This window comes from Salvia miltiorrhiza, chromosome 3 (assembly GCF_028751815.1).
Source record: "Salvia miltiorrhiza cultivar Shanhuang (shh) chromosome 3, IMPLAD_Smil_shh, whole genome shotgun sequence".
In the NCBI taxonomy this organism is placed as follows: domain Eukaryota; kingdom Viridiplantae; phylum Streptophyta; class Magnoliopsida; order Lamiales; family Lamiaceae; genus Salvia; species Salvia miltiorrhiza.
Window position 1 is genome coordinate 26,109,802 of NC_080389.1, and position 15,236 is coordinate 26,125,037.

At 38.4% G+C, this 15,236-nt stretch overlaps 2 long non-coding RNA genes across 2 annotated transcripts; both read left to right on the forward strand.

The window, feature by feature from the left end:
- Nucleotides 1-781: 781 nt before the first annotated feature.
- Nucleotides 782-3,764, forward strand: LOC131013945 (uncharacterized). Its single transcript, XR_009097915.1, has 3 exons — nt 782-988; nt 2,941-3,004; nt 3,521-3,764. It is a non-coding gene; the product is annotated as an uncharacterized LOC131013945 (long non-coding RNA).
- An 8,096-nt stretch (nt 3,765-11,860) lies between these two features.
- Nucleotides 11,861-14,842, forward strand: LOC131013946 (uncharacterized). The gene is made up of 3 exons (XR_009097916.1): nt 11,861-12,067; nt 14,019-14,082; nt 14,599-14,842. It is a non-coding gene; the product is annotated as an uncharacterized LOC131013946 (long non-coding RNA).
- The last annotated feature ends 394 nt before the right edge of the window (nt 14,843-15,236 follow it).

Consider the following 15,236-nt stretch of genomic DNA (forward strand, 5'->3'; position numbering starts at 1 on the left):
TTACCGGGAATAAATTTAACAGATACTGAGTTATCAGAGTTTGACTGACCTATTAAAGAGAATAGGTATAATGAGTCTGACCTAGAGTCGAGGAAGAAAGAGTGAGAACCTTGATGAAAAGAGTCGGTCCGAGAGATGTCTAGTCTGTTTGCTTTGCCGACTGCTTTGATGTGACATTATGTGAAATTACGTGACTAATCGATTATGTGATTTTCGTGATATGTGTCACTGTGACCGAGTTATTATGATTTTTATTCGAGACCTTAGCATTTGGAATTTTGATTAAGTTTCCAAAGCAAGTATGGGTTATTTTTATCGAGAAATCGAATGACGCCGGTTTATGAAAATTTTTCCGGGCATAATATTTTTTTTTAATTATTTTTCCTACGAAGAGGAATATTATAATTGAGTGAGTGCACTAATAATAGTGCTATGATCATTATTTTGGTCACATGAATAATTTTACTGTGGTATTTTATTAATGAGTGACTCTTCCATAATCTTTGTGATTTTAATTTGATCACCTTTCTCACACTTTATTTTAATTTCCCATACCATATGTTATATGCCTTAAATGACTAAGTATGGAATTGAGAGAGTAGAGAATTGAGAGTATGAGATGGAGAGTGTAGAGATTAGAGAGAGATTAGAGTGAGAGAGAGATCATCCATTAATTACTAAATATTCCCTAAGATTTACAAATCTCTTTAAAGATACACAAGATCATCCAAATCAAATACAATCTTGCAAAAGTTTCCTCTCTCTTCTCCACCCCATTTTCGATCACTCTCTCTCCCCTTCATCTCTCTACTTTCCTCCATTGTTAGCCATTGATGAAACCTTCGAAGCTTCACCCAAGTATGCCAAACACATAAATCACTACTTAAATCCTCCATAAACACATCTTATCAACTTAAATTCAAGAGAATCCTTGAAGATTGGTTTCAAGAATAGTGAGAGAAAATTTGGATAATTGGTGAAAACTTGGGTAAGTGATCTCCATTTTCATAGATATAATTTGTATGAGTTTATATGTGAGTTTATTTGAAGGATTGGAGCAAGAAATCACCCCTCCCTATTTTCCTTAATTTTCGAAAAATGGGTCTTCACCCCCTTCAAAAATTTTTCTTTTTCTTTTCTTGATTTGGGGTGAAAAATGAGAGTTATGTGATGTGTATTGATGTTTGATATATGTTGAGAAATATGTGTCATGAGATGTGAAACTTTGATGGAAGTTAGTTTACCCAAAAAGGGGAACTTTTGAGTCAAAGAGTTAATTGATGAATTGATGATGTAAATGAGTCTATGAGATGTATATGATGATGGTTGATGGATTAATTTGATTATATGATGTCAATTGGAGTTTTTGATGTGAGTTAGTTTACAAAAATTAGGGATATGTGTATATATGCCCTTATTGGTGAATTGATGGTTTTGATGTGAGATTAATTGGTAAAAAAATGAAAGATATATGAATGGATTAAAGTTTAGTATGTGGTTGTAAAAATTTCAAAGAGTTAGTTTAGTAAAAATTAGGACTTTTTAGTCTATGTGTTATTTAAATGATTTTGCTTGAGATATATGTCTTTAAGCATGATAGTAGTGTTTTTGGTATTTTTGATTAAGTCTAAGGTAGGCTAAATAAAATTTTGGTTTAATTTAGTTTGTATGAGTTTTGAGTTTTATATGATGTGAGTTTGATGCTTGATAATATGTGGTCTATTTTGATCTATGACCATTATGTGAAATTTGTCATGTTTTAATGTGAGTTTTATGTTGATATATGAGTTTTTCACTAGAGTTAGTTTACATGATAAAAAGGGAAATATATGTGAAAAATGAGTTATATGAAGTATGAGGTCATTTTGAGATTTGAGAAATTTTGAGCATGAAATTGAAAAGGAATTTGTTAGACATGTTCGTTGAAGTGTTTTCTATGAGATTTGAGTGGATGATGAAAGAAAAGAGTCGAGATTGAGTATTACGAGTATTTTGATGTATTTGAATGTTTTTAAGTGCTTTAAGAGCTTAAAATGAGCTTTGATGTGTTTTGCTTTGTTTAAATGTTGAATTGAGCATTTAAGAGTTTGAGATGATTTTTGGTGATTTTTCGTAGGCTACTGACCTACTGTGATCGACGGGTTGTCGATGTCTAATGGCTTTGAAAATTTTACAGCACGTTCCTACATGAGTGTTGAGCATACCGGTAAAATTTCAAGTCATTTGGACTTGATTTACTATTTTTATAAAATGCAAAACCAAATCTGCACCTTTCTGCCGGGAATTTCAGAGAACAGGGGACAAAGTCATTCATTTCAGTGACTTCCTGTGTGATCTAGCTTTCCAAATTTTTATGGTATCAACCTTACTGTATGGGCTAGATATCCACCAAATTTGAGCTCAGTTTGACAACGTTTACTATTTTAAAAAAATCAATGTTTCCGATTGCTCAAAACTGCCGAATATGGTAGACCTTGGTAAAAACGCCATATCTCCCAAACCACTTGGAGTTTCTGACTCTACTTTTTTTTAAATGAAACTAGACTCAAATACCTTTCTTTTGGTATGAGTCTGGAGTCCAGGGGATGTCGGAGTCAGAACGTGTTAAAGTTTGAAGTCGAGTCTGTGTAAAAACAGAACATGTCTTGATGATGTTTGATGGTATTTTCTTATGTGCCTTATGTGATTGTGTTGCCTAAGTGTTTGAATGAGATTAGACGAGTCTTATATGAGAGATGAATCAAGACTTAGACTCATGATTTTCTTGAAACCTATCCTTGGACTTAAGGTTTTGATATGAGTGAAGAGTTTATGTAGAGTTGGTTAAGAAGATAGAATATAATATAGAGCATGAGTTGAGGCATGAGTTTTTGTCGTTGAGTTTCTAATCGGGATTCATTTTATGACATGAACCTTCGATGATGACGATGATCCCTGAAGACACGAGCAGAGCAAGGAAGTAAGTAACTCCACTTTGACGGGAGTTTTTGAGTAAGGTCTTCAGGTGGGCAATATTTTGAGTATACGTATATCGTTCGAGCTTTCTAAAATTGTTTAATGATGTTATGAGTTTAACAAATGTTTCGAGATAAATGATATTTGAGAACTGTTTGACTTGCCAATTTTTGATGTTGAGCTTGTGTGTTACCCTCTACTGATGAGACGAGACGAATTGGGTCCTGCCACAAGCGGGATTTTGTGCACAGAGGTGACTGCGAGCCGTCTTCGGGTCGGCCGGTCACGGTACTTGAGAGGGAGGCCTACTTCTCAGTACCTTTGATGATGATGAGTTGTAGATGTGGTACATACATGTTAAGATCTTTGACTGCAGTCGTTTACTTATGATGTCATGATTATGAAAACTGCATACACAGATTCATTTAATACTAACTTATTTCTGTGTATTGCTGAGATGTGGCAAGCTTCAAACTTATAGCTCTAAGAGCACTTTCCTTGTTTTTCGGCGTTTGCCCACTGAGTATTATATACTCACGCCCTGCATGTATTTCTAAATGTGCAGGCTAAGCGAGGAGCGAGATTGGTCTGGTGCTAGCGGGGAATTGTTAAAGGATGTATTTACTTTATCGTATTTCCATTTTGACGATAAAGTCTTGATAATTGATATACTTTAACTTTTCTTTTGAAGTTAAGCAATGTACTCACGGTTATATGTCTTCATACATATAATCGATTCGCCTTTTGCTGCGATACTCTGCATATTATGATTCCTTACGAAAAATGAGCGATACCCGTTTTGTTTTTGATCTTGAAATTCCTGATAATTAAAAAGTTATAACGACATTGACGAAATTACCCTTGGGTTCATTTATGATGATTTTCCTTAGTATGCTTTGATGCGAGCTTCCGCTTAATGTTCGACCTATTCTTCTTATCATTTATTCTTTTAAAAATAGTCGTATCGATACTCGTACCCCACTATCACTAGTGTCGGGAATCGGGCTGCGACAGGGTGGTATCAGAGCAGGTCATCTGCTCTGAGTCTATTGCTTGACTGAGTTGAACCTTTGACTACTGATATCTTTTTAAATTGAGTACTAGTCTAATTTGAGAAAATTCTTAGGCTAATTTGAGAGAGTCAGTTTGAAACGAAACCCCAGCACCCCATCTCCTCCAGCTTAACGAGGTAAGAGGTTGATGTTGTTTCTTGTTGCTTTCTTGTTGAGAGCTGAGTTTGATTCACTAATGAGTTATGTATTGTTTTAATGACGAAATTGTGTGAGATGATGAATTCTGGTACGAGGCAGTTGATGTGGAATACGAGGAGAGATGTTGAGGCTAGTATAGCTGATGCCCTACCGTACCAAACGAGGATAAAGTCGAGAGGAGGCATCGATACAGAGACGATACAGCGAGGCGATGCGCCGATGGTTCAGGACTACTGGACTGCGAGAGGGCGATACTCTTGGGGAGTTTCTAGCGTACTACCACCGACGCTGGTTGGAGGCTAGTGCCCACATGGGATAGACGAGGCTGAGGCTATTACTCACCTGATTCCACAGCTGCCACTCGGATGGCAAGACTGGGCGGCTTCGCTGGTGCCACAGTATATCAGGAGGACTGAGTTTGGGCGGTTAGTGAGCGCCGATTTTCGTGGTTTCATCGCGACGTTGAGCCACCGATATTTTGCTTTTGACGAGCCACCTCCACCGCCGTATGGACAGTTAGAGGGACCAGCCCAGGGAAGGGAGCTACTTGTTGTGCCCCCACTTCCCGAGGAGCCGTTTTCGATTGCCCTCTACCCCCAGCTGATCCGATTCCAGTTTCTTTTGAGCTGGATGTTTCAGAGCCGATGGTCTTCGAGGCGTACTCTCCAGTGGTAGAGCATGACCCGTTTGCGTTTCTATCCCTTATTCCTTTTCCCAGCGCTGAGTTACCGCCTTGGGATTTGACACTGGCAACGGCACCTTTGCCATTGCCACCTGTTGAGTCGGCATAGCCGATTGTTTCTGTTGAGCCTCAGATACAGTATGTGCCCTTTTATCCTTATTCGAGGGTTGCCCCGTTGCCTGAGCCGGGCACTTTGGCTTTTCAGACGTATATACACTCGATTTTATTTTCACCGTCCCGAGACGCCCAGGAGGGAAGGTCTCGGCCAGTACACCTGAACAGTGATGAGGAGGACCCGGATGAGGAAACTCCAGAGATGACGGTCGGCCACGGACGGACCCAGCCATTACAGCGTCATATCGCTGCCAACGGAATCGAGACATGGGTACCTGTTCCCGAGGTGCCGGTTTATGGTCCGATGATGGACACCGACGTCGAGGATGAGCCGAGCGACGATAGCGTCTACCGACTGATCGACGAGTACGAGGGTCAGGAGTCGGAGCCGAGTGAGGAGACGGAGTCGAGTGAGGATATGGAGGTTGACGATGCGACGAGCAGGATTTCAGGAGACGACGACTAGCGATCACGTGTATCTAGTAGACGCGTACATATGTATAGATGCATAGTTGATATATACGTATATGTATATATATAGGTAGAGAGGCATAATATAGTGTGTATGTGTACATAGCATAGATCTATAGATGCTTAGTACCTATGATGCTTGTATAGTTAAAGCATCATTTTAGTGTTAGGACCTTTGTACTTAGGATCCTACTTTTGTAAAAGACCTCGAGAGAGAGGCAATTTTCCATATATATATATACAGAGATGTAGATGATTAGTGAGTTTCACTATCTTTATCAGAGCTTTGAGAATGATGATAAATGAGAAATAGAGATTGATGAGAATTACGAACGATGATAGACGAGAAATAGAGTAGACGAGAATTTTGAGAACTTTGAGATCACAAATGAGATATAGAAGTGAAGTAAGAAAAACGAGGATTTGTATTTTGTAATGACGAACGGTTAGTTTAGAAGTCGATAGTTATATAACTCTTTTTCCTTTATAGTATACCTCCGAGAAGAAGAGGGAACCGAAGGAACATAAACCGAGAAGAAGATGAAGAAGAGGAGCAGAGAAACCAACCGTTGAGATAATACGACGAGAGTTAGAGTTTTCATCACGATTTATAGACACGACCTTAATAGGACGAATGTAGTATGGAGACCTCATGGGATGCATAATACTATTGACCAATTGTACTTCGCAATAGAGGTACTTTCACCGGGACCGCGCGTATTATCGCTAGAGTAGTCATGAGGGTAGACTTATTGAGTCCCTATCCCGCTTGGTCGTATTTAAATTTTTTCTGCATCCATTTGAACTCTCACATGAGAAGAACTATTTACTATTGAGAAAATTTTTTCGGATCCACTGTATTTGAGCCTGACCCGTTTGTGTTGGAAATTTTTACCCCTTGCTTTAACAGTGGACAATATATTCATTTTCCACTTAGTGGATTGTTTCTACCTCCAGTATTGATTTATTCCTATCATATCGTATCTCAGTTTCATTCTAGATTCTGTTCTAGCTTTTGATCTTACCTTGATTTTAACTTCTTCATTATCCTTGAAATAGCACTAGCTATTATGGAATTATTCCATTACTTGAGCTCGTCTTGTTCAAGATCAGACATTTTATTCATCACATCCTATTCCCTACCACATCCGACAAGAGCTAGGAATGTCTAGGTAACTAGGATGGTATAATAAGAAGAGTGTTTGGAAGAAAACACGAGTTATGGCAGCAGTCGTAGAATATATTATTACGGGACGAGCACAACTTTTCGATTATGGATTTTCTTCTATTAGCCAAGTATGTAGAAAGCTAACCAATTCGAGGATGAGAAGAAGTGATGCTAAGCCAGAATAGGCAACAGCAGATACAAGGAGATCGAGATTATAGATTAGAGCAGATAACGTTTTCGACGATAGCAGACTGGGATGATGACTAGTATAGAAGTAGCATCGTCGTAATAATAGGGGATGTTTTATTTACGTTATGCCCCGCAATTAGTAAGAGCTCTCGAAAGAGAAAATTTCCTTATATATATGTCTATAAGACGATGACCAGAGAGTCTCTATGCTTGAGTAGCGTTTTGAGCTGATGTTGCATTGATAGACATGAAATATGTCTTTGACAATGAGTTATGAGAATTGAGAAAATAGTATGATGTTGAGTAAGAGTCTTATGATTCGTGAGTTATGAGAATTAGTTCTAAGGTTGATATATGTCCCCTTAGACTTTTACCGAGAAAGAAAAACCGATCGAAGAAAGAAATAGAGTTGACAATATGAGATAAGGCAATAAAACCGTAGCTGAATACGAACGTCAGTTTCGCGACTTGGTTCGGTATGCCACTTGTCGAGAAGAGTTGAACGAGAAGATGTTCGATCAGGCTTGAGACAAGAAGTACGAGACGATTTAACGAGTCAGAATGCGGTTATGTGTACTGAAGCATTAAATAGAGCATTTGATATAGAACTGGCAATGCAGCCAGAGAACGTGATTTGAGCTTCAGCACCCGAACGAGTTAGAGCACTCAGACGTGCAATCCATCCTTTCCTGGATGCGGGCAAGAAGAAAAGAGAAATTGGGACGACCGAAGTCAAGATCCCAAAAAAGTCGTGGCAGAGTCAGAATGCGCCACCACAATATCAGAACTGAGACAAACAGCCTTATGTTGGCCCAACTGCCCCAGAAGCAGTAAACTTTCAAGGACCGCGAGGGTTATCGCCTTGTCGAAGAAAAATAAATTACATCTGAGAGAATGTAAGATGAGAAAGAATAGCAATTATACCTGCGGAAGGATCGGGCACTACTCGAACCAGTGTCCGAATCGTCAGCAAAGTGGAAGCGAAAGACGACCGATTCAGTTTCGACCGCAACTCAAAGCAATGGAGGGAATCTACCGCTATTTCCACCACAGCGACAACAGCCAGCCTATCGACCGCGTCAGTCAGGAAGGCAACTACCAGCCCCGCAGGCGAATCGACTGCATCGTCGTGGGCGTATCAACCGCATCGCCAGAAACTGTTCGCGCTTGAGTAGGAAGCACCGGACAAGAATAGAGGAAATTCGTTAGATATAGGCGAGTTGAAAGATGTGCCCATAGTATGTTTGTTCGACACTGAACATAGAGCTTGTTCCACAACCTCTAAAGAGTAGCCACATCATAGGCAGAATTACTACGGTTTCATCCGTATGCCCTAATTTAAAATTCGAGTTAAAATCGATTAAGCTTGAGGCTAGAAGCCTAAGATTGATGCCTATGTGGCACTTGGATATAATTTGTGGGAACGGATTGGTAATAGAAAAACCATGCAAGGATACAATGTAAGGAGAGACGGATGTCTTTTCAGCCATTTGGCCAAGAACCTACTTCCTTCTCTGAGATTGAGAGAAAATGGAAGAAGACGCCGACCATCTCGGCACTGCAAGCAAGAAATCTCTTGCAAAGAAAAGATACAACCGCGTACGTTATATATTTGAACCAGAGAGATGAATTCAAGGCAAACGTTGACGACGTACCAGAGGTGCGAGAGTATACAGACGTTTTTCCTGAAACTTTACCGGGATTACCCCAGATCGATAGTTTGAGTTTACGATCGATTTAGAAACCCGGCGCAGCATCGACGTTGAAAGCGCCGTACAGAATGACCCCCACAGAGTTGCAAGAGTTAAAGCTGCAACTACCAGAACTTCTAGATATGGGTTTCTTTCGACCCAGTATTTTTCCGTGGAGAGCACCAGTTCTTTTTGTTAAAAGAAGAATGGAAGCTTGAGGTTGTGTATCGACTGTTGAGAGTTGAACAAAGTGACGTTAAAGAATAAGTATCCGTTACCCTGGATCGATGATCTGTTTGATCGACTACATGGAGCGAGCACTTTTTCAAAAATTGACTTGAGAACGGGATACCATCAGCTAAAGATACGATCGGAAGATATTCCGAGGACGGCATTTCGTACAAGATACGGACACTATGAGTTTATAGTAATTCCTTTCGATTTGACGAATGCTCCGGCAATATTCATGGATCTCATAAATCGCGTTTCCGCGAATACTTAGACAAGTTCGTGTTAGTCTTTATAGACGATATCGTGATTTACTCGAAGAGTAAACGAGAACACGAAGAACGTTTGAGGATCATGTTGGAAAGATTACAAGCTGAAAAGCTTTATGCGAAGTTAGCAAATGCGAGTTTTGGGCTCGAGGAAATCAATTTTCTCGCCCATATTGTTTCTGCGAGAGGAATCGAAATGGACCCAGCGAAAGTCCAAGCGGTACAGGAGCGGAGATCGCCAACCACACCGCACGAGATTCGCAGTTTTCTGGGATTAGCAGGATACTATCGACGTTTTATTAGCGGCTTTTCGAAAATCGCTAAGCCATTGACGCACCGCTAAAGAAAGAAGTCAAGTTCGTTTGGACGGACGAAGGCGAGTGGAGTTTTCAAAAACTGAAGAAAAGGCTTATTATTGCACCAGTGTTAGCTATTCCAAAAGCGGATCAAGAGTATGCAGTTTATACTGATGCATCGAAAAATGGTCCAAGATGTGCACTGATACAAGAGTGAAAAGTTATAGCGTATGCTTCACGACAACTGAGACCGCATGAAGTGATTTATCCAACGCATGATTTAGAATTAGCAGCCGTAGTGCATGCTTTGAAGATCTGGAGACACCATCTCTACGGAGTACGGTGTGAGATATACACCGATCATGAGAGTCTCAAATATTTCTTTGAGCAAAAAGATCTGAACATACGACGAAGAAGATGGCTAGAGTTGATGAAGGACTACGATTGTGGAATAAATTATCACCCTGGAAAAGCTAACGTTGTAACCGACGCATTGAGCAGAAAGAATCAGGGAGAGTTAGGATTTCTCCTTACACGAGAAGTGAACCCAATCAAGGAATTCGAGAAGATGAATTAGGAGGTAGAGATACCACCACCAACGACAGAAATAATAATTTCTGCACTGAGCATGACACCTGACTTACGATCGAGAATAGTCACAGCTCAGAGAGAGGATGAGAAGATGGAAAGATTGCGAATGAAGATTCGAATCGAGAAAATAGAGAATTATCAAGAGGCAACAGATAATGCCATTTTAGTTTTAAGAGAGCGACTGTGTGTGCCTGATACAGAAGAGCTGAGAAACGAAATTTCGAGAGAAGCTCATGATACCCCTTACACCGCACATGCGAAAAGTATAAAAATGTGCCAAAACTGAAACGACGCTTTGATAGGAGAATAAGAAGCGAGAGAGGGCATCTTCCGTAGAAAGATGTTTGACGTGTTAACACATGAAGGCGCCACTTTGGCAACCTTATACAATTATACCTATTAAAGACTTCCACAATAGAAGTGAGACCACTTAGCCATGAATTATGGCAATCGATTAGCAAAATCGAGAAAAGAAAATCAAACAGTTGAGTAATCACTGATAGATTCTTTCAACGTTAGAAATGATGTTTGTGTGAGTTTTTCCCTATCCCGGGGAGCATGTCATTTTCGAGTTAACGAAGAACTCAAACCGAGATATATATAGGACCTTATGATATGTATTAGAGTAAATAGGCCATGTAGCCTATGAACTAGCGTTGCCTCTAAGCTTCGCGAACGTCTATGACGTTTTCCATGTTTCTCAATTGAGAAAGTACGTGTTTGATCCAAAACACGTCATCTATCAAGAAGAAGTGTCCCTGGAACCAGTTTTGAGCTACGAAGAGATAAACCTGATGCTATGCAGGACTGGAAGATCCAATAATTGAGGGACGAATCGATTCCTTTGGTGGAAATCCAATGGAGACATCACAGTCAAGAAAAATCAACATGAGAACTGAAGAGAAGATGAAAGAGAAGTACCCAGAGCTTTTTCCTAAAGAGGAATAACTCAAATTTCGGGACGAAATTTTTTTAAGGGGGGTGGGATGTAGCACCCCGTACTTTTCCTCATGTTGTGAGATAGTGTCTTAACACTAATAAGAGTACTGAGATGTCGAAATACGAGACTATTTTTTTTTATGAGTAGATAAGACAGATTGTCTTTTAAATAGAGATACGAGTGACTAAACCGATGATAGAGTTAGAATGATGAGATTCGAGAAATGAGCTGAGATAGAGATGCTGATTGAATTGAGTTGAGATTTTATTTCCGATTACCGGGAATAAATTTAACAGATACTGAGTTATCAGAGTTTGACTGACCTATTAAAGAGAATAGGTATAATGAGTCTGACCTAGAGTCGAGGAAGAAAGAGTGAGAACCTTGATGAAAAGAGTCGGTCCGAGAGATGTCTAGTCTGTTTGCTTTGCCGACTGCTTTGATGTGACATTATGTGAAATTACGTGACTAATCGATTATGTGATTTTCGTGATATGTGTCACTGTGACCGAGTTATTATGATTTTTATTCGAGACCTTAGCATTTGGAATTTTGATTAAGTTTCCAAAGCAAGTATGGGTTATTTTTATCGAGAAATCGAATGACGCCGGTTTATGAAAATTTTTCCGGGCATAATATTTTTTTTTAATTATTTTTCCTACGAAGAGGAATATTATAATTGAGTGAGTGCACTAATAATAGTGCTATGATCATTATTTTGGTCACATGAATAATTTTACTGTGGTATTTTATTAATGAGTGACTCTTCCATAATCTTTGTGATTTTAATTTGATCACCTTTCTCACACTTTATTTTAATTTCCCATACCATATGTTATATGCCTTAAATGACTAAGTATGGAATTGAGAGAGTAGAGAATTGAGAGTATGAGATGGAGAGTGTAGAGATTAGAGAGAGATTAGAGTGAGAGAGAGATCATCCATTAATTACTAAATATTCCCTAAGATTTACAAATCTCTTTAAAGATACACAAGATCATCCAAATCAAATACAATCTTGCAAAAGTTTCCTCTCTCTTCTCCACCCCATTTTCGATCACTCTCTCTCCCCTTCATCTCTCTACTTTCCTCCATTGTTAGCCATTGATGAAACCTTCGAAGCTTCACCCAAGTATGCCAAACACATAAATCACTACTTAAATCCTCCATAAACACATCTTATCAACTTAAATTCAAGAGAATCCTTGAAGATTGGTTTCAAGAATAGTGAGAGAAAATTTGGATAATTGGTGAAAACTTGGGTAAGTGATCTCCATTTTCATAGATATAATTTGTATGAGTTTATATGTGAGTTTATTTGAAGGATTGGAGCAAGAAATCACCCCTCCCTATTTTCCTTAATTTTCGAAAAATGGGTCTTCACCCCCTTCAAAAATTTTTCTTTTTCTTTTCTTGATTTGGGGTGAAAAATGAGAGTTATGTGATGTGTATTGATGTTTGATATATGTTGAGAAATATGTGTCATGAGATGTGAAACTTTGATGGAAGTTAGTTTACCCAAAAAGGGGAACTTTTGAGTCAAAGAGTTAATTGATGAATTGATGATGTAAATGAGTCTATGAGATGTATATGATGATGGTTGATGGATTAATTTGATTATATGATGTCAATTGGAGTTTTTGATGTGAGTTAGTTTACAAAAATTAGGGATATGTGTATATATGCCCTTATTGGTGAATTGATGGTTTTGATGTGAGATTAATTGGTAAAAAAATGAAAGATATATGAATGGATTAAAGTTTAGTATGTGGTTGTAAAAATTTCAAAGAGTTAGTTTAGTAAAAATTAGGACTTTTTAGTCTATGTGTTATTTAAATGATTTTGCTTGAGATATATGTCTTTAAGCATGATAGTAGTGTTTTTGGTATTTTTGATTAAGTCTAAGGTAGGCTAAATAAAATTTTGGTTTAATTTAGTTTGTATGAGTTTTGAGTTTTATATGATGTGAGTTTGATGCTTGATAATATGTGGTCTATTTTGATCTATGACCATTATGTGAAATTTGTCATGTTTTAATGTGAGTTTTATGTTGATATATGAGTTTTTCACTAGAGTTAGTTTACATGATAAAAAGGGAAATATATGTGAAAAATGAGTTATATGAAGTATGAGGTCATTTTGAGATTTGAGAAATTTTGAGCATGAAATTGAAAAGGAATTTGTTAGACATGTTCGTTGAAGTGTTTTCTATGAGATTTGAGTGGATGATGAAAGAAAAGAGTCGAGATTGAGTATTACGAGTATTTTGATGTATTTGAATGTTTTTAAGTGCTTTAAGAGCTTAAAATGAGCTTTGATGTGTTTTGCTTTGTTTAAATGTTGAATTGAGCATTTAAGAGTTTGAGATGATTTTTGGTGATTTTTCGTAGGCTACTGACCTACTGTGATCGACGGGTTGTCGATGTCTAATGGCTTTGAAAATTTTACAGCACGTTCCTACATGAGTGTTGAGCATACCGGTAAAATTTCAAGTCATTTGGACTTGATTTACTATTTTTATAAAATGCAAAACCAAATCTGCACCTTTCTGCCGGGAATTTCAGAGAACAGGGGACAAAGTCATTCATTTCAGTGACTTCCTGTGTGATCTAGCTTTCCAAATTTTTATGGTATCAACCTTACTGTATGGGCTAGATATCCACCAAATTTGAGCTCAGTTTGACAACGTTTACTATTTTAAAAAAATCAATGTTTCCGATTGCTCAAAACTGCCGAATATGGTAGACCTTGGTAAAAACGCCATATCTCCCAAACCACTTGGAGTTTCTGACTCTACTTTTTTTAAATGAAACTAGACTCAAATACCTTTCTTTTGGTATGAGTCTGGAGTCCAGGGGATGTCGGAGTCAGAACGTGTTAAAGTTTGAAGTCGAGTCTGTGTAAAAACAGAACATGTCTTGATGATGTTTGATGGTATTTTCTTATGTGCCTTATGTGATTGTGTTGCCTAAGTGTTTGAATGAGATTAGACGAGTCTTATATGAGAGATGAATCAAGACTTAGACTCATGATTTTCTTGAAACCTATCCTTGGACTTAAGGTTTTGATATGAGTGAAGAGTTTATGTAGAGTTGGTTAAGAAGATAGAATATAATATAGAGCATGAGTTGAGGCATGAGTTTTTGTCGTTGAGTTTCTAATCGGGATTCATTTTATGACATGAACCTTCGATGATGACGATGATCCCTGAAGACACGAGCAGAGCAAGGAAGTAAGTAACTCCACTTTGACGGGAGTTTTTGAGTAAGGTCTTCAGGTGGGCAATATTTTGAGTATACGTATATCGTTCGAGCTTTCTAAAATTGTTTAATGATGTTATGAGTTTAACAAATGTTTCGAGATAAATGATATTTGAGAACTGTTTGACTTGCCAATTTTTGATGTTGAGCTTGTGTGTTACCCTCTACTGATGAGACGAGACGAATTGGGTCCTGCCACAAGCGGGATTTTGTGCACAGAGGTGACTGCGAGCCGTCTTCGGGTCGGCCGGTCACGGTACTTGAGAGGGAGGCCTACTTCTCAGTACCTTTGATGATGATGAGTTGTAGATGTGGTACATACATGTTAAGATCTTTGACTGCAGTCGTTTACTTATGATGTCATGATTATGAAAACTGCATACACAGATTCATTTAATACTAACTTATTTCTGTGTATTGCTGAGATGTGGCAAGCTTCAAACTTATAGCTCTAAGAGCACTTTCCTTGTTTTTCGGCGTTTGCCCACTGAGTATTATATACTCACGCCCTGCATGTATTTCTAAATGTGCAGGCTAAGCGAGGAGCGAGATTGGTCTGGTGCTAGCGGGGAATTGTTAAAGGATGTATTTACTTTATCGTATTTCCATTTTGACGATAAAGTCTTGATAATTGATATACTTTAACTTTTCTTTTGAAGTTAAGCAATGTACTCACGGTTATATGTCTTCATACATATAATCGATTCGCCTTTTGCTGCGATACTCTGCATATTATGATTCCTTACGAAAAATGAGCGATACCCGTTTTGTTTTTGATCTTGAAATTCCTGATAATTAAAAAGTTATAACGACATTGACGAAATTACCCTTGGGTTCATTTATGATGATTTTCCTTAGTATGCTTTGATGCGAGCTTCCGCTTAATGTTCGACCTATTCTTCTTATCATTTATTCTTTTAAAAATAGTCGTATCGATACTCGTACCCCACTATCACTAGTGTCGGGAATCGGGCTGCGACAGCTTCCGGGGCAGGGCTGCTCTAAGCAGCGCTTTCGGGGCAGTAAGGCATTGAGAAGCAACATGAAAATAAGACAAATCAATCCGATCAGACCCAATTCTCCGCTAGCAGTGAATCTCCTAATGCAATTACTTTTATAATCAAATCTCATTCTTTTTTAAAAGATCGAAAGCTTTGCTTTGTAAGGCCAT